General features: G+C 40.6%; 1 non-coding gene across 1 annotated transcript; it reads left to right on the top strand.

The window, feature by feature from the left end:
* The first annotated feature begins 13,957 nt into the window (after positions 1-13,957).
* LOC115852480 (U6 spliceosomal RNA) lies at positions 13,958-14,064 on the top strand. Its single transcript, XR_004039159.1, has one exon. It is a non-coding gene; the product is annotated as a U6 spliceosomal RNA (small nuclear RNA).
* Positions 14,065-24,060: the final 9,996 nt, after the last annotated feature.

Below are 24,060 nucleotides of genomic sequence, written 5' to 3'. Positions count from 1 at the left end.
CTCTCTACCATGCTTCAATAATTTCCCAGTGTCTTCCTTCCTCCATTTCCTCCCAGCTCCCATCTTTCCAAAGTCTTTTTCGCCAGATAAATCTTCTAAAGACAGAGGTCTGGTCATGTCACTCCCTAAAACCTCCAGTTCCTAACTGCCCAAATAATGAAGTCCATTCGTTATTTATACAACCACCACACTAGACTGCTCCCTATTCCACAACCATCCAACATGCTTATCTTCTTCTGAGTCTCTACTCAGGGTTTCTCTGTCTGAAATGTCCTCCCCAACATCAAACTCAGTTCCTTGTTTTCCACACTCATCAGGAGCAATCTGTTTTCTCCATGCTTTGAGCCTACAGAATCAGTACTTAAGCATCTTTAATAGTTTGTTCCTCAACTTAGTTATAATAATTTGTATAATAACTTGTAATAAACTGTGTGTACCTACCTTAGAATATGGAAACAAAGATAAGTGTGAATCCAAATAGCTATGATCGAAGAAGTCCCATGATGACCAAAACATCTCAATTTTTTCTTCATTAGTGACCACAGAGTCAGAAGTCCATGAATGTGTGTGTAGAGGAACAGAAGGGAATCACATGAGCTTTTATTGACAACAATAGTAAAATATTACTTGTTAACTAATCAAAAATATTTAACCTTGGCAATATCAATACTCTGAAAGCAGCTCCTAAGGCAGCTCCATCAGCTTTGCCTAAAGAGAAGCACAGAGGGGTCTTATGCTAATATTAATGAGTTTCAATCAAATCTGCATTTAAGAGACTAACTAGAAATTCTCAAATCAGACCATTCAGCAGAATCCCCAGGGGATTTATGAAGAACTCAGAATCCCAGTCCTCTGAATTAGAGAGTCTAATTCAGAAAGCCCAGGGTAGGACATAAAAATCTAGTTTTAATCATCATCCCAGGCGTCTGATGGAGGGAAAAAAATATACCACTGCTTCTCAAACTTTAATGTGCATTGGAATTATTTGGGAATCTTGTTAAAGTGCAGATTCTAAATCAGTAGGTCTCGAGGAAAGGAGGGCAGGCTGAGAGTCCACATTGCTAACGAGTTCCTAGATTATTCCTATAATGCTATTCCGTGGACCGCATTTCGAATAGCAAGGGGTCTTAAACAATCTGGAAAATCACTCAGTATTTTCAGTGTGGGACCAACTCAACTCCTATATCATGTTTCCGATGCTACTGTTGTGGTGCTGGTTCAATTTCATTACTTCCAGTTTGCATCATGAAACCAGGCTGATGGAAGCATTTCCTAAAGTTCGGTTACATATTCAGATCATTTAAAATTCACATACTCATTTCCAAAATTCCAGAGATATTTTTCTTATGGTGGACAGAATTGGAATTCAACTCAAGCATTTCCTCTTTTAATTAAGATATCCTAAAGGGATGCTTGATTATTCAGATATACCCTGAGCTTTATATTCCAGTAAACAACTGCAGAAATTTAAAGTAGAATTCACATGGCTCAAAAATTTATGACACTGGTCTGAAAATGGGGTTTTATCTCTATTAAATAGCCATGTAGTTCTTCAAACTTTGTGATTCTGGGGAGCTCAGAGCAGTTCAGCATTGGAAAATGAGTGTCGTAACCAGTTACCTGTGCTGTATGAGTGTGAATACCTACACTTTCTTAACCATATCAGAAAGTCTTGGGGTTTTTTCCCTCTGCAGTTTCAAGTAGAATATGTTCAGATGTCTTCTCTCATCAGTAAGGAAGTACAATCTTGTGAGTCTCTGGGATCCAGTAAAGTGGGTCTCTCAGAGCCCCTTAATCCCCAAAAGCCCTTGATCTAAGAAAGCAACTCAATAAATCCCATCTTTCCAGCAAGTTTCCATGACCTAGCTATCTGCCTACAGAGAAATAAACTAAGTTTCTATACCCTGAACCAACCAATTTCTTCCCAACCTCTCATAACCTGGCAAGCATTAAGAGCACAAATGAGAAGAACATTCACAACTCATCATTTCTTCCATCACATCATACAAAAATCTATAGAGTTCTCAGCACAGACTCTACCAACAAATGATGCAGTGCAATGAGCACCCACTCACCTTCTCATATGATCTGAGCAAAACGCTGATGTCTTCTTTCTCCTCACATTGCAGGTGCCCCATATGTGACCACTTACTAAAAGACTAATTACATTTCTTACTGGTGACTGTAAACTATATACTTATACTGTAAGCTATATACTTAGCTAGTTATTTTACATTTTGGTAGTATATATTAGTCCATGCCACTCTCTCTTAGGCTCTTCTGATTCATGTTGGTTAATTTTATAAAAGCATTTTTACTAAATATTTCCAACACACTACATCCTGTTGTTCAGAAGACGATATTTTAGAAGACCCAAATCACGGTTTTTATTAGGTCACTGTCTAACACCTTCTATCTCATATACTGTAAGCGTCTCCCAGAGAATAAATGGCATTTTCCTCTGATGGGGTATATTTTTCTAAAAGCTCCACCATGGATAAAACCATTATCCATCCCAAAGATATAGTAGATTCTAATTCATTTCCTCAATTATTTGACAAGAACATCCATTCTTTCTTATTCTGGTAACAGTACTGCATTTTTTTTTCAGAGGATTACTTCTCCTGAATTCTTCGTTGTTGTTGTGCTGAAAGTCTCTTGACATGAACCAAGCCAGCTCATTGGAAGTAATAATCTAAACTTGGGGAAAGTAGGAAGGTGGGACTCTTTTTCCATTAGGTTGCTAAGAGTAAGATGTAAGCCAGGAGCAGCTAGCTGGTGGCCATCTTGGCACCCACAGGAATAGCCCATCTGAGAGCAGAACTAACACAGAAGAAAGAAGCGTAGTATCAGATTTAGATAATATCATATGAGCACCCGGTTACAAATACCAACATATGCCTTTTTCATTTAAGTTAACTTGAGCTGGGTTTCTGTCAGTCATAACTGAAAATGTCCTGGCTGATACAGGACTTCAGAAATGACAGTGATAATAATAGCTAACCCTTACCCAACACTTACCATATGCCAGGCACTGTTGTAGGTGCTTTCTGTATATTAACTCATATAATCTTCACAAACTTATGCAGTAGGTGCTGTTACTCTCATCATCTCCATTTTACAAATGAGGAAACTGAGATAAAAAGCTTCCTCAAGGCCACCCAGCTAACAAGTGATGATATCAGGATTCAAACACAAGCATCCTAACTCCAGAGTCTGTGCTGTGAATGAGGGCTGCTCAAAGAGTGGCCCAAAGACTAGTTCCAGTCCATAAACTATTAACTGTCTGCGAGCAGAAATTGAAAGTACGTACGCGTATAGAAACCTTTATAGTAAGCTCACATTGCTGCAACATTCTGTATTTATGAGTATTCGTCCATGATGGATTGGGAATTTTTTTAAATGTACCCTTCACCACAGAGTTTGAGGAGCATCATTTAGCTTGCAGGGTAAGCACTGTGATTTAGATATAAATTACAACCTTTCTTCAAATGCTCTTAAGTTTCTATAAATAATGTTGGTGTCACTTGGCGATCCTGAAATATATTACTTCTTAACTCAATTCCAATGTTTCAAAATAGAGTTATTTGAGGTATTTTTAATTCTCACGGCTCTGGATTAGAATGTGTTCCTGAGTTCTCAGTGGACCTTTTGAAATGCTCATGTATTGAGTTAAAGCTACAGAGCACTAAAGAGCTTGACAATGAAACTTGCCCTAAACAGAGAGTAAAGACAAAGGGAATTGCAATCCCAGCCAAGGGAGAAGTCAGAATGTCAGTACTAGGAAAGGAGTGATACCAGAAAGTTGGAAGACGGGCTACAAGTGGAGGAGACATCTAGAACAAAGCACAGAAGTAAGCTGGGACCCTGCAGAGCTTTCCTATGCATCCTACTTTGAGAAATATACTCCCCTCCTGTGCCCTGGCACAAAGAAACTGTGCCTAGGACATAAGCTTAGTCTGAAAAAAATAAGTCTTTCTTGAACAGACACTTCACAAATGGACAATAAGCCCACGGGAAAAAATGACATTGTTAGTCATCAGGGAAATGCAAAAAAAGTCCACAATGAGATATCCCTACACACCACAAGAATGGCTAAAATTAAGAAGAAAAGCAGCAAATGTTGGTAAGGATATTGAACAACTGGAACTGTCATACACGGCTGGCAGGAATGGGAAAGGAGATGGCATTTTCTTATAGAGTTAAAATGTGCCTACCCTGTGACCCAGCAATTCCACTCCTACTTAGTGACCCAAGAGAATTGAAGACATATGTTCACACTAGGACTTATACACGAATGCTCATATCCCTGAAGTGGGAATGAACCAAATAACAGTTAGCAGGAGAATGAATCAACAAATTGTGATGTATTTCCACCAAAAAATACTATTTGGCAATAAAAATGAACAGACTACTATACTTGCAACAATAGGGATGAATCTCACAGACATAATACTAAGTGAATGAAACTGGTCACAAAGGGTACATACTGCATGATTTTATTTACATGAAATTCTAAAATAGGCAAAAGACATCTAAGGTGAAAAGTATTAGAACAGTGGTTGCATCTTGGAAGAGGGTGATGGGCAGGAGGACTGCATGGAAAGAGACATAAAGAAAATTTCTTGGGAGATGGAAATGTTCTATACCATGACAGGGTTGTGAGTTACAGGAGGGTATCAAGTGGAAGGTATGGGGAGTGGATAAAAGTACAGATGAAGCAAGAATGGCAGAATATTGATCATTGTTGAAGCTGGATAATGGGTACATATCATTATATTAATGGTTACTTTGTATCTATTTGGAATTTTCCCTTTTTATTTTTACTTTTTTTAGAAAACATCTTTATTGGAGTATAATTGCTTCACAATGGTGTGTTAGTTTCTCCTTTATAACAAAGTGAATCAGCTATACATATACATACATCGCCATATCTCCTCCCTCTTGTGACTCCCTCACCCACTCCCTATCCCACCCCACTAGGTGGTCACAAAGGACAGAGCTGATCTCCCTGTGCTATGCGGCTGCTTCCCACTAGCTAGCTGTTTTACATTTGGTAGTATATATTAGTCCACGCCACTCTCTCACTGCGTCCCAGCTTACCCTTCCCCCAACCCCGTGTCCTCAAGTCCATTCTCTACCTCTGCGGCTTTATTCTTGTCCTGCCCCTAGGTTCTTCATGATCATTTTTTTTTTTTTTTTTAGATTCCATATATATGTGTTCGCACATGGTATTTGTTTTTCTCTTTCTGACTTCTTTCACTCTGTATGACAGACTCTAGGCCCATCCACCTCACTACAAATAACTCAATTTCGTTTCTTGTTATGGCTGAGTAATATTCCATTGTATATATGTGCCACATCTTCTTTATCCATTCATCTATTGATGGCCACTGAGGTTGCTTCCATGTCCTGGCTATTGTAAACAGAGCTGCAATGAACATTGTGGTACGTGACTCTTTTTGAATTATGTTTTTCTCAGGGTATATGCCCAGTAGTGGGATTGCTGGGTCATATGGTAGTTCTATTTTTAGTTTTTTAAGGAACCTCCATACTGTTCTCCATAGTGGCTGTATCAATTTACATTCCCACCAACAGTGCAAGAGGGTTCCCTTTCCTCCACACCCTCTCCAGCATTTATTGTTGCAGATTTTTTAATGATGGCCATTGACTGGTGTGAGGTGATACCTCACTGTCGTTTTGATTTGCATTTCTCTAATGATTAGTGATGTTGAGCATCCTTTCATGTGTTTGTTGGCAGTCTGTATATCTTCTTTGGAGAAATTTCTATTTAGGTCTTCTGCCCATTTTTGGATTGGGTTGTTTGTTTTTTGATATTGAGCTGCATGAGCTGCTTGTAAATTTCGGAGATTAACTCTTTGTCAGTTGCTTCATTTGCAAATATTTTCTCCCATTCTGAGGGCTGTTTTTTCGTCTTGTTTATGGTTTTCTTTGCTGTGCAAAAGCTTTTAAGTTTCATTAGGTCCCATTTGTTTACTTTTGTTTTTATTTCCATTTCTCTAGGAGGTGGGTCAAAAAGGATCTTGCTGTGATTTATGTCATAGAGTGTTCTGCCTATGTTTTCCTCTAAGAGTTTTATAGTGTCTGGCCTTACATTTAGGTCTTTAATCCATTTTGAGTTTATTTTTGTGTATGGTGTTAGGGAGTGTTCTAATTTCATTCTTTTACATGTAGCTGCCCAGTTTTCCCAGCACCACTTATTGAAGAGGCTGTCTTTTCTCCATTGTATATTCTTGCCTCCTTTATCAAAAATAAGGTGACCATATGTGCGTGGGTTTATCTCTGGGTTTTCTGTCCTGTTCCAATGATCTATATTTCTGTTTTTGTGCCAGTACCATACTGTCTTGCTTACTGTAGCTTTGTAGTATAGTGTGAAGTCTGGGAGCCTGATTCCTCCAGCTCTGTTTTTCTTTCTCAAGAAATTCGGGGTCTTTTGTGTTTCATATAAATTCGGGGCTATTCGGGGTCTTTTGTGTTTCATATAAATTGTGAAATTTTTTGTTCTAGTTCTGTGAAAAATGCCATTGGTAGTTTGATAGGGATTCCACTGAATCTGTACATTGCTTTGGGTAGTATAGTCATTTTCACAATGTTGAGTCTTCCAATCCAAGAACATGGTATATCTCTCCATCTGTTGGTATCATCTTTAATTTCTTTCATCAGTGTCTTATAGTTTTCTGCATACAGGTCTTTGGTCTCCCTAGGTAGGTTTATTCCTAGGTATTTTATTCTTTTTGTTGCAATGGTAAATGGGAGTGTTTCCTTAATTTCTCTTTCAGATTTTTCATCATTAGTGTATAGGAATGACAAATGGTAAAAGCAAAGCTATACAGACAAAATCACACAAAGAAGCATGCACATACACACTCACAAAAAGAGAAAAAGGAAAAAAATGTATATATCGTTGCTCCCAAAGTCCACTGCCTCAATTTGGGATGATTCGTTGTCTATTCAGGTATTCCACAGATGCAGGGTACATCAAGTTGATTGTGGAGATTTAATCCGCTGCTCCTGGGGCTGCTGGGAGAGATTTCCCTTTCTCTTCTTTGTTTGCACAGCTCCTGGGGTTCAGCTTTGGATTTGGACCCGCCTCTGCGCGTAGGTCGCCTGAGGGCGTCTGTTCTTCGCTCAGACAGGACAGGGTTAAAGGAGCCGCTGATTCGGGGGCTCTGGCTCACTCAGGCCGGGGGTGGGGGGGGGGGTGGGGGGGGGGAGGGAGGGGTACGGATGCGGGGCAAGCCTGCAGGCCGCAGAGGCCAGCATGACGTTGCACCAGCCTGAGGCACGCCGTGTGTTCTCCCGGGGAAGTTGTGCCTGGATCACGGGACCCTGGCAGTGCACAGGCTCCCGGGAGGGAAGGTGTGGAGAGTGACCTATGCTCGCACAAAGGCTTCTTTGTGGCGGCAGCAGCAGCCTTAGCGTCTCATGCCCGTCTCTGGGGTCCGCGCTGATAGCTGCGGCTCGCGCCCATCTCTGGAGCTTGTTTAGGCGGTGCTCTGAATCCCCTGTCCTCGCGTACCCGGAAACAATGGTATGTTGCCTCTTTGGCAGCTCCAGACATTTTCCCGGACTCCCTCCCGGCTAGCCGTGGCGCACTAGCCCCCTTCAGGCTGTGTTCACGCAGCCAACCCCAGTCCTCTCCCTGGGATCCGACCTCCGAAGCCCGAGCCTCAGCTCCCAGTCCCCGCCCGCCCCGGCGGGTGAGCAGACAAACCTCTCGGGCTGGTGAGTGCTGGTCGACACCCACCCTCTGTGCGGGAATCTCTCCACTGTGCCCTCCGCACCCCTGTTGCTGCGCTCTCCTCTGTGACCCCAAATCTTCCCCCCTCTGCCCCCCACAGTCTCCACCCGCGAAGGGGCTTCTACTGTGTGGAAACCTTTCCTCCTTCACGGCTCCCTCCCACTGGTGCAGGTCCCATCCCTATTCTTTTGTCTCTGTTTTTTCTTTTGCCCTACCCAGGTACGTGGGGAGTTTCTTGCCTTTTGGGAGGTCTGAGGTCTTCTGCCAGCATTCAGCAGGTGTTCTGTAGGAGTTGTTCCACATGTAGATGTATTTCTGATGTAATTGTGGGGAGAAAGGCTATCTCCATGTCTCACTCCTCCGCCATCTTGAAGGTCTCTGGAATTTTACCTTTAAAAAAAATTTTTTTTATAATAAAAAGCTGGAAAATCAATAAATAAAAGTCTCTTGACATTTAGTCAGTGTTATCAGGAGTTTCATAAAAAATTTCTCCAGAAAAACTGCACTTAGGAACCAACTGCCATTGTAAGAACAAGTACCACCAACTAGATGCCTCCTGAGTGTAAGGCAGAAGTGTCACAACTGAGAATACAGAGGGTGCGTTTTCTCTGGACATACACCGTCCACCATTGTTGTGTCTAATAACTTAAAAAGTGCGTGACCAGAAAAAAGTAGTTATCATTGATTTGCACACAACTGATAGTTGCTTTATGCAAGACAGAGCACAACTCAACTGCAGAGAAAAGTTCCTGGGTACAAGGCAAGGGGTTACGAAATAAAAGCCTTTTTTAATTTCAGCTTCTCCTTACAGCTTATTATTTTACTGTAAATGCCAAAGGGTGACTTTTAAACCAAGCTGTTTAAGATTTAAATTGGGTAAATTAAAATTTTTATGCATGTCACTTAGGTAGTACTAGAAAATACTTCGAAGTCTAACAACAAAGGAAAGAATGAATACATTGTCATATAGCATATTCTGCAAATGTATAGTTTATAAAGAATGACAACACGTGGTAAAATGTTTGTGCTATATCAAGTGAAAAAGAGCACACATTTACTTATAATACCAATTCTTATATATATGCACATTTGCAGAGGAAAAAAAAACTCAAGAAAATAATGACTGTTAACCTCATATTGGTATATTACTGGATGGTGATATAATGAGTTTTAAATTCTTTTTCTTATGTTTTTCTATATTTTCCAGTTTTCTATAAAATTCCTTTTATGACAGAAAAGCAAAACCAAAAAGTCACCTTTAAGAGCGGTATACTTCTTGTTATAAATCAAATTCTTACTCAGCAACAGTACGAAAAACCAAATTGATCATTTTGTATTATCTAGGTTTTCTGAGGAAGAACAATGGTGCCTGGTGAACTAGTGCTATAACAGCTTGCTTAGTAATGCTCCTCTTTCCCCAAGTGCTTTTAAAATTTGTTCAAAATACCCACTTTGCTTATTTGGGTATGGGGAAGAATAAGGATGGCAAGGCAACAATCATTTTTCATGCTACTGCAAACGTCTTTCATTCCAAATCCCCTCAACAGTTCCATTCCTCCAGTGATTCCAGCAATGCGCCCTCCCTCAGCCAGGGCACTGAGGCATAGAGACCCTGGTCGACAGGCCAAGCCATCTGCGTTGAGTCTCAGTGCAGGGCAGACAAGAACATAAACTCGACTTAGTTTTCTGCCACTGAATGCAAGGGACCTATATGGCTGCCTGAGTATAGAAAACACTAGCTGGCCTTCTCTACCTAACTTCCCAGAACCTCCAACCAGAGAAAAATGAATATACTGACATTGTCATCTTGGAGAATGCCATGTAGAGTTCAGCTGGTGGGAACAATTTAGTCACAAAGCCTGTACTAAAATTTCTGTGGAGAAGAATTGGCTATCTCACCAAGGCCCACCTCTGGACCCCATTATGATGAATTCAGCAGGCTTTTCTTAATAGGTTTCTGCTTGGTTGGTTGGTTGGTTGGTTGGTTTTATTCAGTGGGGGGTCATGCTGTCACTTTGTGGCTATCGCTGTTCAGTTTTAAAACATAAAGTACTTTCTTTATCCATACAGAAGACCAGTTGGCCTACAAGGCCATGCCCTAGAGTGGTGCTGTCCAATATGCAAGCCACTACCCACATGGCACTATGGAGCATTTGAAATGTAGCTAGACCAAACTGAGATGTGCTGTAAGTGTAAAATTCACATCGAATTTTGAAGACCTAGTACAAAAGAAAAAATAATATAAAATAGCTCGTTAATCATTTTAATAGTGATTGCATGCTGAAATGATAATATTTTGGATATATTGGGTTAAATAAAATGCATTGTTAAAATTAATTTTACCGTTTCTTTTTACTTTTTTAGTGTGGCTGCTAGAAAATTTTAATTTACATATGCCATGAACATTTTATTTCTGTTGGAGAGTGCTGGTTTAAAAAAGGAAGATGTGGCACATATATACAATGGAAAATTACTCAGCCATTAAAAAGAATGAAATAATGCCATTTGCAGCAATGGACCTAGAGATTGTCATACTGAATGAAGTAACTCAGACAGAGAAAGAGAAATATCATATGGTATCCCTTATAAGTGGAATCTAAAAAGAAATGATACAAATGAACTTACTTACAAAACAGAAACATACAGACTTAGAGAAGGAACTTATGGTTACCGGGGGGAGGGTGGGGGGAAGGAATAGTGAGGGGATTTGGGATTGACATATACACACTGCTATATTTAAAATGGATAACCAGTAAGGACCTACTGTATAGCACAGGGAACTCTGCTCAATATTATGTAACAACCTAAATGGGAAAAGAATTTGCAAAAGAATAGATGTATATGTATAACTGAATTACTTTGCTGTACACCTGAAAGTATCACAACATTGTTCATCAACTATACTCCAATATAAAATAAAAAGTTAAAAAATAATAAATTTTAGGGGGCTTCCCTGGTGGCACAGTGGTTGGGAATCTGCCTGCTAATGCAGGGGACACGGGTTCAAGCCCTGGTCTGGGAGGATCCCACATGCCACGGAGCAACTAGGCCCGTGAGCCACAACTACTGAGCCTGCGCGTCTGGAGCCTGTGCTCCGCAACAGAAGAGGCTGCGATAGTGAGAGGCCTGCGCACCACGATGAAAAGTGGCCCCCGCTTGCCACAACTAGAGAAAGCCCTCGCACAGAAACGAAGACCCAACACAGCAAAAATAAATAAATAAATAAAACTCCTACCCCCAACATCTAAAAATAATAATAATAAAAATTTTAAAAATGATTAGTGTTCATTAAATAAGTACCTGTGAATACCCACTCTGGAGCATCTTACATAGAAATGTCCATGTGAGAAAGAGGTTTATCCTAAATGGAGTGCTGTATGTCAGCACGTCTGCCCTTATGTTTTTCAGTCTGGGGTTCCTATGTGACCCCACTTTTCATCTTCTCTGTCCACGAAGATTTAATACATACAGCATGTCTCCGCCTCCAGCTGTCCCCAGGGCTGCCCATTGTTATCCCTGTTCTGCTGCTCTTGCAGGCTCCCTGCTCATGTCTGTTGGAGCAGTCAATCCAGGAAACAAAGTGCCACGAGAGGGACTGTAGGAAAACATTTCTGAGTACTCTAGTGAAGGGGCAAATGCTCTTGGTCCTCCAAAGTATGCTTCTCCCAGCTGGTACCCTGGTGACTTTTCAAAGATTTTTGAGGGAAGAAAAATTGTTAGCCAAAAGACACAAATAGCAAACTTGCTGGTTCTGAGACAAAGAGGCTGCATAGACCCCCTAGAGAATAGAGCCCCTGATCCCACCTGGATGGGTAAAGCCCATGGTTAGGCCACTAAGCCTTCCCCTCTGGCTAAATGGCTAATTATTTCTGATAACAGTGGTCTCTACTAATGCCTCACCTGCCCTACAGCAGAGCAGATCTATCAAGTGAGGAGGGTAGTAATTACTGGTGATACTTGCAAACACTCATTAATTAAGCTCCCGGGTCCTTAGGAGACAGATATGAGATACAAGGGGATCAACACACAACAATGCCGAAAGGAAGCTATAGCCATTTGAAAAGCAAAGTATGGTGACTGTTAATTTATAAAAGTAAAGTCAAAGAGTGTTGTGTTAAAAGTAAGACTCTAATACTTTACAGTTACACGTCTTCTGAAGTCTAAGAATTGTTTCTTGCCTTTTTTTCTCTCCTGTTAGCTATTATGACTACAGCTGAGAACTCTGTCTCCAAGAACGTGCTAATACATTTTCTGCCTCTGAATCTCCTTCCAGGCATCAATTTCTTATAGACGAGGGCTGTGTCATCTGCTATATTCCCTATAGTTCCTTGCATGATGGCAGGTACAGGGAATGTACATAATACATACAGATAGTTTGGTTACTTTTGTCTTCTGCTATACTGGTGACCTTCTCTTCATAGATGAATATCTTCAATATTTCACTAGGCCAAAGTTTCTTGAGCCAAACAGATCATCAGGTATGGTTAATATAATGAAATTTAAAGGCCTCCTGTAAACACTTCATGAATATTATATGTGCTACGATAAACAGTGAGACTTCTTGTTCTCAGGAAAGACTTCTGATGCTATTGAGGTTTCACTATAGAATTTATTCTATATTCTATAGGCTAAGGAAATATTACAGGGGAGAATGCAGACAATGTGAATTCAACTGTGAAATCACCTGGTTGACTACTCCAAGACTCTCAGAAACACTCTTTTTTCCTTTATGAAAGAAAATTTATAGAGTCATGACAGACAGAATGGTGGAGTGTTTCCTTTTTAAGACACAACTGGGGTTTAATTTTGAAGAGAAAAAAACAGATTTCAAAAGACAGACCCTGTTGGAAAATCACCAATTGGCCAGAGATAAAAATGTCTGTAACGGTTTAATTTTTCTCACTCCAGCTGGGAATTTTGTTGTTTTTTCTTTTTATATTTTCTGAATGTACTCAATACTTCTCCTAAAATAAAATCCCAAATTCTACTCCTGGATAATCTGAAAAAGAGACTCCTTTGATCTTCACAGTTGTTTTGACTTTTAAGAAAAAAAGACAAGAAAATTTCAAAATAGTAAATCCCATATATATATAGTAAATTCCTTCTTAAACAGTATTCCAAGAATCAGCAGCTAATTTTTTAAAAAATCTCACAAGAGAAAATTTGTTAGGAATAAAATTTTAAATATAGACATATAAACTCTGTATCATATAAAAACTTTTTTTCATAGGGGCATCTTAAGAGGATTTACTCTCAATATGAGGGTGGAGTCCACTAAATCACTGCATACAAGAGTCATGCCATCATTTTTTTTTGCCTTAACTAACAAATAATCAAAAAGCACTTTATTTGTTGAAGTTTTAAAAATATATTTATCTTTTGAAATGAAAGCCCACACAGGCATGCACACACAAAAATACACAGTTCTGTACATTATCAAAAGAACAGTGGCATACTTATTGCCATGGTCTAATGTTTAATGACTTACATCCCATCTGCATCTTCAAATCCACATGCATTACAAAAATTCCAAGAAACCTCATCATAAAGATTCTATTACTGCATGGTTCCCACTATAAAACGGAACAGCACTTTGTAGTATTATAGCAGTTTTCACGCAAGAATAGAAATACTCTTATGATTCCTTTGTTTTCTTCCAGATACCCATAGAGGAAGGTCAATGATATATTCATCTTATTGAAACTCTTGTCCAGGAAAACATAAAACCAACAGAAAAGAGTGCTACAGCGAGCAAATTGAGGTGGGGCACTATTTTCTCAAGTTATTAAAACTTTTCCAAATTTTTTGATTGATTGAAAATGTAAAGTTCTAATTCCATCTTAACATTATTATCAGTGAATTATTTCTTATCCCCACCATTCTACTTTCAGCCAAAAGACACTCCTCACCCCAACTATTCTACCTGACCCTACATGGTCATTGAAAATATAAAATATAGAAACCTGGATGCTTCTCTTGTAGGACTGGGAGTATCCTCAGCTTACCCAAAGCTTGAGTGTCTTGGGGCAACTCGAAAGGCATCAGACAGCTTAAATGCCTGGGCCACAAAAGGGTCCCCAAATGAGAGTAAGGACAAGATGTTACTCCAACCAAATACCCTGATAAGTGTTTGTCCTTAACATATGGAGCATTTTTGAAAAGAAAACAAGAGGAGAGAAGAGAAGAGGAGAGGGAGTGCTCTCTTCGGCAGCACATATACTAAAATTGGAACAATACAGAGAAGATTAGCATGGCCCCTGTGCAAGGACGACACGCAAATTCGTGAAGTGTTCCATATTTTTGAGGTATCACCTCACACCAGTTAGAATGGGCATCATCAGAAAATCTACAAACAGCAAATGCTGGAGAAGGTGTGGAGAAAAGGGAACACTCTTGCACTGTTTGTGGGAAATGTAAATTGATACAGCCACTATGGAGAACAGTATGGAGGTTCCTTAAAAAAGTAAAAATTACCACATGATCCAGCAATCCCACTACTGGGCATATACCCAGAGAAAACCATAATTCAAAAAGACACATGCACCCCAATGTTCATTGCAGCACTATTTACAATAGCCAGGTCATGGAAGCAACCTAAATGCCCATCGACAGATGAATGGATAAAGAAGTTGTATACATATATACATATGTATATGTATATACATATGTGTATGTGTACATATATGTATACATATGTATATGTATATACATATGTATACACATATGTATACATATATACAACGGAATATTACTTGGCCATAAAAAGGAACGAAATTGGGTCATTTGTAGAGACGTGGATGGATCTAGAGACAGTCATACAGAGCAAAGTAAGTCAAAAAGAGAAAAACAAATATCGTATATTAACGCATGTATGTGGAACCTACAAAAATGGTACAGATGAACCGGTTTGCAGGACAGAAATTGAGACACAGATGTAGAGAACAAATGTATGGACACCAAGGGGGGAAAGCCGCAGGGGGGTAGTGGGGGTGGTGTGATGAATTGGGCGATTGGGATTGACATGTATACACTGCTGTGGATAAAATGGATGACTAATAAGAACCTGCTGTATAAAAAAATAAATAAAATTAAAGAGGAAAAAAAAAAAGAGGAGAGGAAAGTGGAGGGGAACCAAGAGAAAAGAAGGGAAGAGAGGAGACGAGAGAATAGGAGAGATAAAGTTATAAAGTGAACCCCTGTCCCGATATGGACACATTTTTAGCAGCCATCCAGCAGAAGGGACATATTTTGGTCATTGCTAATCCTTAAAAATATCAGGCTCAGCTCCTCTGTGACTTAGAGCAAAGTGTGTATGCCTAGAAACTAATCCTTTTCCACTTTAACTTCTTTTGTGAGCTTACCAAGCAATTATTCCGTAATTTACCCAGCAAAATAATTCTATAGCCCACCAAGAAGAGACTAAGAAGGAAACAAATAATGTGTGTGTGTAAAGAAACTACATGTAAAATATACATCCTATCCTTTTTTAATTTTCTGGGTAAAATTTATGAACAGCTGGTATCTCTGAGGATAAACCATTTTGTGTTTGTAATATAAATATTCATTGATCTGGATGGGTATTTTCGGTGACCATATTAATAAAATACAAAATTTTTAAATCTTTGAGTTACATTTTTTTTCCAGAAAACAAACCCATATATCTCTACATCATTCTTACTGCCATTTCTTCTACCTGCTACAAAATGGTCAGGAAAGGGCACCCAGCCCAGTCTCAAGAAGGATGTTAAAAATGAGGGGGGGCGGGGTGAAATACAGTGTAGGATCTCAAGGTCTGAGGCCAGGGATTCACTGGGCATTAGGACAAAGCATTGTATTTCCAATGGCCTCGATTTCTTCCTCTCAAGATGATAACTAAAACCCATATATGCTTTATTTCATTTGAAGCAAGAATAAACTTAATAAATTGTGGGAGAATATTTGGGGGGGTGTGGGACACAGATAGAATAAGAGAGACAAAAACAGCAATGTATACCACAAACATGCTTTCAGGAGGAAGCTGGTGGTCTGCCAGCCACATTTTGAGAAACATTGTCAACAGTGACTATTTTTTTCAGTTCATTCAACCTCTTTACACTTATTTTTATCATTGCTTCTTTAAAAAAAAGTTTTGTCAGTAAAGGTGCTCCACACGTGAGAAAATCAAGAAAATGTTCCCAAATCCCTTCTGAAAACTTTAAATAAACATTCCTGATGTTCTCTATGTGGTTACCTCACCCTTGCATTCAACAGAGAAAAGCATCAATAATGCTTCAAGCATTTGCTGGGCAATGGGGTCTTAGAGGTGAAAAGGCAGACTTCCAGGGCCCTATGGTCTAATGGGAAGTGATAAATAAGTAAAAAAGTAGTTTAAACACAGTGGGGTAAATATAATGCATGTAACTGGAGTCACATTCAACTTTCATATAGTAACTGCTTAGCAGAGCCAAAGACAAAGTTGAGCCAGGGCTCCATCTATTTTGAGATGGTAGAAAATCAAGAAGATATTGCTGTCCTTTCCGAGACCATAATTCCTCTTCCTAGTGGAAACCATGAAAATATAAGCCACTCACACCCTGATTTCTCAGTTCAGGAATTTTAATCCAAAAGCCATAAAATGAGGCAATTGCTATGCGGCCAAGTAAAAGCCTAAAAGAATATCTGAGTGTCTTCTGCCCTAGATCTCAGGAGCATGGTGATCCTTTGTGCGGTTAACTTTTCTCATGTAACAGGTCTTTACCATACCTGCTCTTGGATCTGGTACCTACCAAGATACCTGGGTTCTGTAAGGTAACCCAAGGATAAGTAGAAGAATAAACCCTTTTAATGGAATAACAAGGGGAATTGTTAGCAGAAACCTAACATTAGCAATCCAATTACTTAAATTTTCTATCCTAAGATTATCTTCAAAGAGAATATTTCCCAGCCCTCCTCTTCATTTAGGACCCAAAGCCCCCACTTCATTCCTGCTCCCACCCCCAGGAAAGCAAAGAATGTCAGACAACACTCCCCTGAAGCTAGACACAAAACTAGACAGAAAAGGTGGGAGGAAAGGAAGAATAAAGAAGCAGAGCACTAAGGAGCTGTAAGGCAAGGAAAGAGGCAGAGAGACTATCCGGGAGAGGGGACAAAAGAGAGTCTTAGTTACCCATATGGTTGACCACATGACATGTCCCAAGCACTTAAGACTAAGGATAAGTTGAATTTTCTAATTCCCACCACCCTGAAAATTTGGAAGTAAGTAGAATATATCACTTGGATCTGAAATAGTCCATTTGAAATGTTTCTAGATTCCACGTGTGTGTTTGACTAACGGTGGACTCTTTGTTATTAACTATAGTACCTCTTTCTTCCAGAATAAGGAACATCAACTCCAGTGATATCTAATAGTCTTTGGCCAGTTCCTTAATCCAAGGGAATTTTGAAATAACATACTATCAAACTATCAAACAGAGCTCCTGGGGACATCTGGAGCAAATCCAGTGTTGGACAAGGGCCATCAGGGCCCTGGTGAGCATCACCATGGATCACTAGGCTGTCATTCTTAAACTGACCTATTAAGTTAGCCCTTGGTTTCTAGGTTGCCACCTTAGGAAATTATATTGCTTTGGTTTCACCTAAATTCTAAATAGTCAAGGACTCCCCTTGTGAAAGTTGTGAAAATGCCTATGCTCATGATCAATTTCCATGGGAACCATGATTAAGGCAGGTCAAGTCTAGGTTCATCTGACTCCTGACTCCATATTCTTTGAAAATATAAACAGGAGGGCAATATCTTCCCTGGTCCTCACTACTCTGAGTGGCGGCGGTAGAAACCTCCATTCTTCTTCCTTTCTCAACTCAATCCTTCCTTTTCTTTGTATCTGAATAGAGGTAAAGACCCAGAGGTAATTCCATCTTCCCGCATTTAGTATAGAAACCACCTCTGTCCTTGCCCTATGTCCTTCTACTTTTGCCTTCTCCAGTTTTTATCCATTCTTCCTCCAGGCATACAATGCTATGCCAGATATGTAATATGCTCAGTCAATAACATTGAAGGAAGACCTTGGTAGCTGATTTCCATGCCTCCCTTAGACAGGAAAGCCCTAGATTCTCCACCTTCACCCAGGCAGTAGGTTTTAGTCAAATCTCCACAGTAGGACAAGGGCAAAATATGAGGATATATAAGATGCTATGAAATAGAGATAAATAACTGAGGTATCAGTTGGGATTATTTGTGTTACAGGTGACAGAAAACCCAAACTCAACTGGCTTAAGCAAAAGAGAAAAAAAGGGGTATTTTATGGGGTCACAGAACTGAGGGGTTAATATTGGATCTTGCCTGCTGAGGGGCTTGGTTCAGTCACAAACAATGTCTCTCTGGGCTCTTCCTTCCAGCTTTTCTTCCTCTAGATAAGCTCCAATTCTGACTCCATGGGATGCTTTCTAGCCACTGCAGGTTCATAGCTTCACAACCTCTAGTTCAATAACAAGAAACTCTGCTTCCCCAACAGCTCAAACAGCAGGACCAGAATTGAATTTCATTTGACTTTGATTGGCCCACTTTTGATCACATGATCATGCCTGAAAATGGCTGTGGCCAAGGGGATGGACTACACAGATTGATTCAGCCTCAGTCCCATGCTCCACTCCCTGAGGCCCAGGGATGACATCAGTCTCACTTGAAGCACATGGACTGAAATGGAAAAGGGGTGCCATCAAAGTAAAACTGTGCCCCCAAAAAGGGTGTGCAGGTGCTGAACAGCAAAGTAAATGAGCATTCATTATGCTTCTCTACCTCTGCAGGGATGCTCAAGAAATGCTTCACAGAGGAGACTGGAAGAGACTTTGGAACCAAATTATGAAGGATAAGTAGGACTTTGGTAGGCCAGAGAAGGCTGGGATGAGTGTGGACAGGTTATCCAAAGCTAGGAGAACACCATGCACTAATGCAGTGGACAGAGAAAAAGGTCATGATTTTTTTCCAGGGAATTCTAGTTAGCTTCATACAAATGTGCCTGTGGCAGCAGGGGGATAACTGAAGCAATTAAGCAGGCTAATCACATTGGGCTTTATATACCATACACAGGAATTTACATTTTTTTATCCTTTACAAAGAGATGGGGAGCATTGAGACAGATACCTTAAGCAAGCATTTGCTTTCTTGAGCTGGATGGAAGGTGTGTTGGATGGGTGAGACAAGGGCTGTGAAAGTGGGGCGGAATCTCAGTCAGAAACATCTCATATACAGTAAGTCCCCTCCACACGAACCTTCAAGTTGCGAACTTTCAAAGATGCGAACGTGCGTTCGCATGTCCAATCATTTAAGTTAGTTCACATGTCTGGCGTACATTGTCACGTGCGTGCATCCTCTACAAGTGGTTGTGCTTTTGTGTACTTTACTGTACAGTACTGTATAGAGTACGATAGTACAGAATCTTTGTTTCAAGCCCAGGATGTCCGAAAGCAAGCATAAAAGCAGTGGTGATGTGGCTGGTACTGCTAAGAAGCGCCAAGTGATAACGATGGAAACAAAAGTGAAAATAATTGAGAGAGCGGAGCGAGGCCATTACCGGTAATGAGATTTGGAGGAAACTTTGCCCGCAGTTTGTTCATGATTTTTGTGGATTTGAAAAGGTGGATGAGGAGTCCAAAGAGGTCTTTAGCAACTTAGTGACACTCAGCTAGAAGCTGGAGCTAGATCTGCAAGAGGACGACTTCATTGGACTCCTTGCTGTGCAACACGAGGACCTTACTAATGAAGACCTGATGGAATTGGAGGCCCAAAGAAAGAACGAAAAGGGACAAGAGGAAGAAAAAGTAACTGAAGAACTGAAGAGATTCACGACACAGGAAATGGCCAGGGGATTTTCTTTATTTGAGGAGGCACTGTTAGTTTTTGAGGCAAAAGACCTGAACATAGAACGGTACACGAAAGTTGCAGCAGCCATTCAGAATGCAATCCAGTGCTACCATGTCATCTATGATGAGAAAAAAGGAGCTACTACCCAGACACCACTGGATCATTTTTTCAAGAGGGTAGCTAGAATTGAATCCAGCCAGGAACCAGAACCTGTGCCATAACGTCAGGCGCGAGTGAAATTGCAGCTTGCTCTCCGTCTCCTATTGCTGATGATCCTTCAGCTCTACCGTCTCCCACCTCCTCTCCCTCCTCCAGTCAGTAACTCTTCTTGCCTCTTCACTCGATGCCAGCCCCTGTATGCCAGCTGTTGTACCGTACTACTGTACTTTTCAAGGTACTGTACTGTAAGACTAAAAATGTTTTCTTTATTTTTCGTGTTTGTTTTTAATGCATTATTTGTGTGAAAAGTATTATAAACATATTACAGTACAGTACTATATAGCTGATTATGTTAGTTGGACACCCAGGCTAACTTTGTTGGACTTACGAACAAATTGGACTTACAAACTCGTTTGTATGTTGGGGACTCACTGTAAACTGAACCAAGGTTATTGGTTATGGAGTTTAAGATGGGGGCGGGGGGCGCTAATTAAAAAAAGAAGGAAATCCTGCCATTTGCAACAACATGGATGGACCTTGACGGTATTATGCTGAGATAAGTCAGACAGAGAAAGACAAATACTGTATGAGTTCACTTGTGTGGAATCTAAGAAAACAAGCTCATAGAAACAGAACTGATTGGTCATTGCCAGAGGTGGGGAGTGGGGAGGGGGTTGGGTGAAATGGTGAAGGTGGTCAAAAGGTACCAACTTCCAGGTATAAGATAAACAAGTCCTAGGGATGTAATGTGCAGCATGGTGACTATAGTTGACAATACTATACTGGATATTCGAAAGTTGCTGAGAGAGTAGATTTTCAAAGTTCCTCACAAGAAGAAAGAAATGTGCAACTACGTGTGGTGATGGATGTTAACTGAACTTATTGTGGTGATCATTTCACAATAGATGCATGTATCAAATCATTGTGTTGTCCACCTTAAACTAATACAGTGTTACATGTCAATTATACCTCCATAAAACTTGAAAAAAAAAAAAAAAAAGGTGAGACTAGACTCAATAAATATCTAAGTGGTGGAAATGAAGGGCCTGATGGCCGGCTGGACGTGGGACATGCAGGAGAAAGAGAGTTCCTGCTCAGTTTTCTGGCTTGGAGGACCGCATAAAATGGAATACAGATTCACTAAGACACTGAATTCATGAAGACTGGCCATTACGTTACCATTAAGTCTTCGATCTGACTTTTCAATTCAGCTTTTTCATAAAAATACGTATCAGTGATTATAGTTGCCTTTCAATATTTATAGGGAGTTTTACGTGACTAACCATTTCATTCACAAATATGTCCCGCAGCTCTCCCCAACCCACATCGCATCTGTTCTACGGGGGTTATTTATAATGCAGCTGGTTTAGTAGTTGGGATCATCATGCTAGTCTATCACAACACAAAACAACTCCTCTCCACCATCTCCGCTCCGTTTGATCTCCAGCTCAGTAAAGTGGCATACTGAGGAAAAGTCCTGAATTCTAGTCCATAAATAACATAGCTAAGGTCATTCTTGAAGCAATGAAATTCTCATGGTGACATTTTACCTCTGAAAAGTGAACTTTTAGTGGTGACAGAGTCCATCTGAAACAACCCTGGTATTTATTTATGTGTTTTTATGTTTGTGAAAGTATCCCTGCAGGATATCCTCTTTAAGCTTCGCAGCTGTTGATAATGGGTCCCTGCCCAAGTGTGGATTTATTTTACAAACACATTTATCATCTATCAAACATATTGGCTGGCAAAGGTTTTGTATATTCCGTGGCTTGTGACATTCTTACTCCTAACTATTCTGAAACCGCTGAAACACTCTGCTATTGTTCTGGCTCACCCTTCAAGAAGGAACTGAAAGGCTGACTTTGTCTGGGAGGTGATAGGATTAAAGTGCATGTATGCTGAATCCACAGTGTGTAGGGAGCATGAAGCTGTTTTCTAGATGAATCAGCTGATTCTTTGTGCTTTACAAGCCAGTGGAGGCATGAGTTAATGAAAATGTAAGAAAATAGCTCATCTAACCAACACAAAAGAAAGGAAAACAACGGAGAAAAATGAGACTACATGACAGACGTATCATCTTCCGGGGCAAGAAATTAGCTCGCTCACTCCAGAACCTAAACTAGGAGCTGTGTTTCCAAGGAGATGGGCAGACTCATGCTAGAGTTCTAAGTCAAGGAGGAAGCTGGCCAGAGCATTACAAGAGTCCCTGTATTTAAGTCTGCCCATAAGGAGAGGCCAGGGAATGGGACTCGGGATGTCAGAATGTTCCCGGCAGCATCTTTCTGGACCAAAAGCCCGGCTGAAACTGGATCTAGTTCCAAATTGGACAGAACTTACTCTGGCTCAGAATATCATGGCCTGAGCCAGATCAGAACCAACCCGAACCGTAAGTGCGTAGGAAAGGCTGCTAGACTCATACTGCTGGCGTTCGTTCCTTAGCTAACCACTCACTCCAGCTGGACAGGAAACCGTGGGTTGGAACTTTGCTGTTACTTTTGACTTTTTTCCCTTCTGGAAGCATGAGAAGCTCTCCATTTCTTCCAAAACAGAAGAAGATCCATGCTCCCTACTTAATTTCTTCTGGGTTTCACTGATCTCTTCTTTCTCCTGTTTCATGATACTTGCCTATCACTCCTTCACTTATTTTCCCATCTCCTTTGTTGTGTTCCTTTTCTGTTCTTTTTGTCTTTTTCAAGTTCTACATTTTCTCCCTTCTCTATCCAATTCACTCCTTTCAGGACTTTCTTTCATTTGAGGTATTAACATTTTTACTCCTAGAAAGTTAAGTCAACCTGAAAAGTTACAACATTCAGACAGAATTGGTAAGCAAAATTGAGAAATCCATCAGATAGAACAGACAGAACTCCTTAAAATCTAATTCAGATATTATCAAGAAATTGTATTGGCATAAATTACACAGTTTCACAAAACTACAACCAGATTTTCTCTTTCACGTTCGTATTTCTTCAATACTTTCATCAGCAAAGTATGCCAAGTCAACAGCTCTATATTCCAAAAGCAGAAGGTGTTCATGCACTGGCAGGGTCCCACTAACCCATCCCTCTGTTATTTGAGGCATATCACCAAGCCTCTTAACAACCTTCTGCCAAGCCCGAAAATCCCACCTTAGTATCAATAATTGATAAGATAACAAAGTAGGGAAGTGTCTCCGGAGCTTAGTGGGAACACTGTTTCCTCCAAACTGTGTGTAACTATTATCTAACCAAATTAGATAGTTGATGTTTGGGGCCCAGAAAAGATGAGTTACAAGATAGGTATCTTTCAAATGCTGGAGGAAGGGGGTTGGGGGAGGGGGAGGGGGGTATCAGACAGGACTCTTCTGGTTGCAGGTGACAGAAATCCAATTTGAACTAGCAGAATTGAAAGGGGGATTCATTAGACCATGAAATCCAAGGAAAAGTTTAAGGACCAAACTGAGAGAAAGGCAAGGATCCAGCTTTGCTTAGGAGCACTTGCAACCAGAAAGCACTTACTTCCTGGTTCCATCTCTCATTTCTGCTTCTCTCTACATAGCAGCACCATTTCTCACTGCACATTGGTCTCCTCTGCATGGCAAGAAATAAGACCTCAAGAGCTCTCCTGAGCTTTACCACCCACCACTGGAACCTCCAGAGAGGGACCGACTTTCTTCTTCATTCAAGTTTTTTAAAATTACAGGGAAGGATTCTGATTGGCCCAGACTCAGTCAATGCCAACTCTGGGCTAATCAGCTATGGCCATGAGGGCCACAGTATACATTCATAAAAGATGACAGCCTTCACTGGAACCCCATGGTGAGTAAGGGGAGGAGACGTTCTCAAAAAATTCAAGGGAGGAGGGTAATTCTCAGACATAAAAAATGTGTTAGACAAACAGAAAAAGGACTGCCCACTACGCACACACCCCAAGTGACAGGGAGAGCAATAAACAGTGATCAGAGAGACCAGACCAGGAGGGCCTTGGGGGACTGACAATGCATATCAGAGGTGGAAAGGCAGGGAGCAAGATGTGCCTTTGGGGCTTCCCTGGCGGCGCAGTGGTTGAGAATCTTCCTGCCAATGCAAGGGACACGGGTTCGAGCCCTGGTCTGGGAAGATCCCACATGCCGCGGAGCAACTAGGCCCGTGAGCCACAACTACTGAGCCTGCGCGTCTGGAGCCTGTGCTCTGCAACAAGAGAGGCCGCGATAGTGAGACACCTGTGCACCGTGATGAAGAGTGGCCCCCACTTGCCGCAACTAGAGTAAGTCCTCACACAGAAATGAAGATCCAACACAGCAAAAATAAATAAATAAATAAAT

The sequence above is a fragment of the Globicephala melas genome, chromosome 2 (genome assembly GCF_963455315.2).
Source record: "Globicephala melas chromosome 2, mGloMel1.2, whole genome shotgun sequence".
Classification (NCBI taxonomy): domain Eukaryota; kingdom Metazoa; phylum Chordata; class Mammalia; order Artiodactyla; family Delphinidae; genus Globicephala; species Globicephala melas.
Note: the sequence above shows the minus strand (reverse complement) of the source record. Positions and strands in the feature narration are given on the sequence as shown.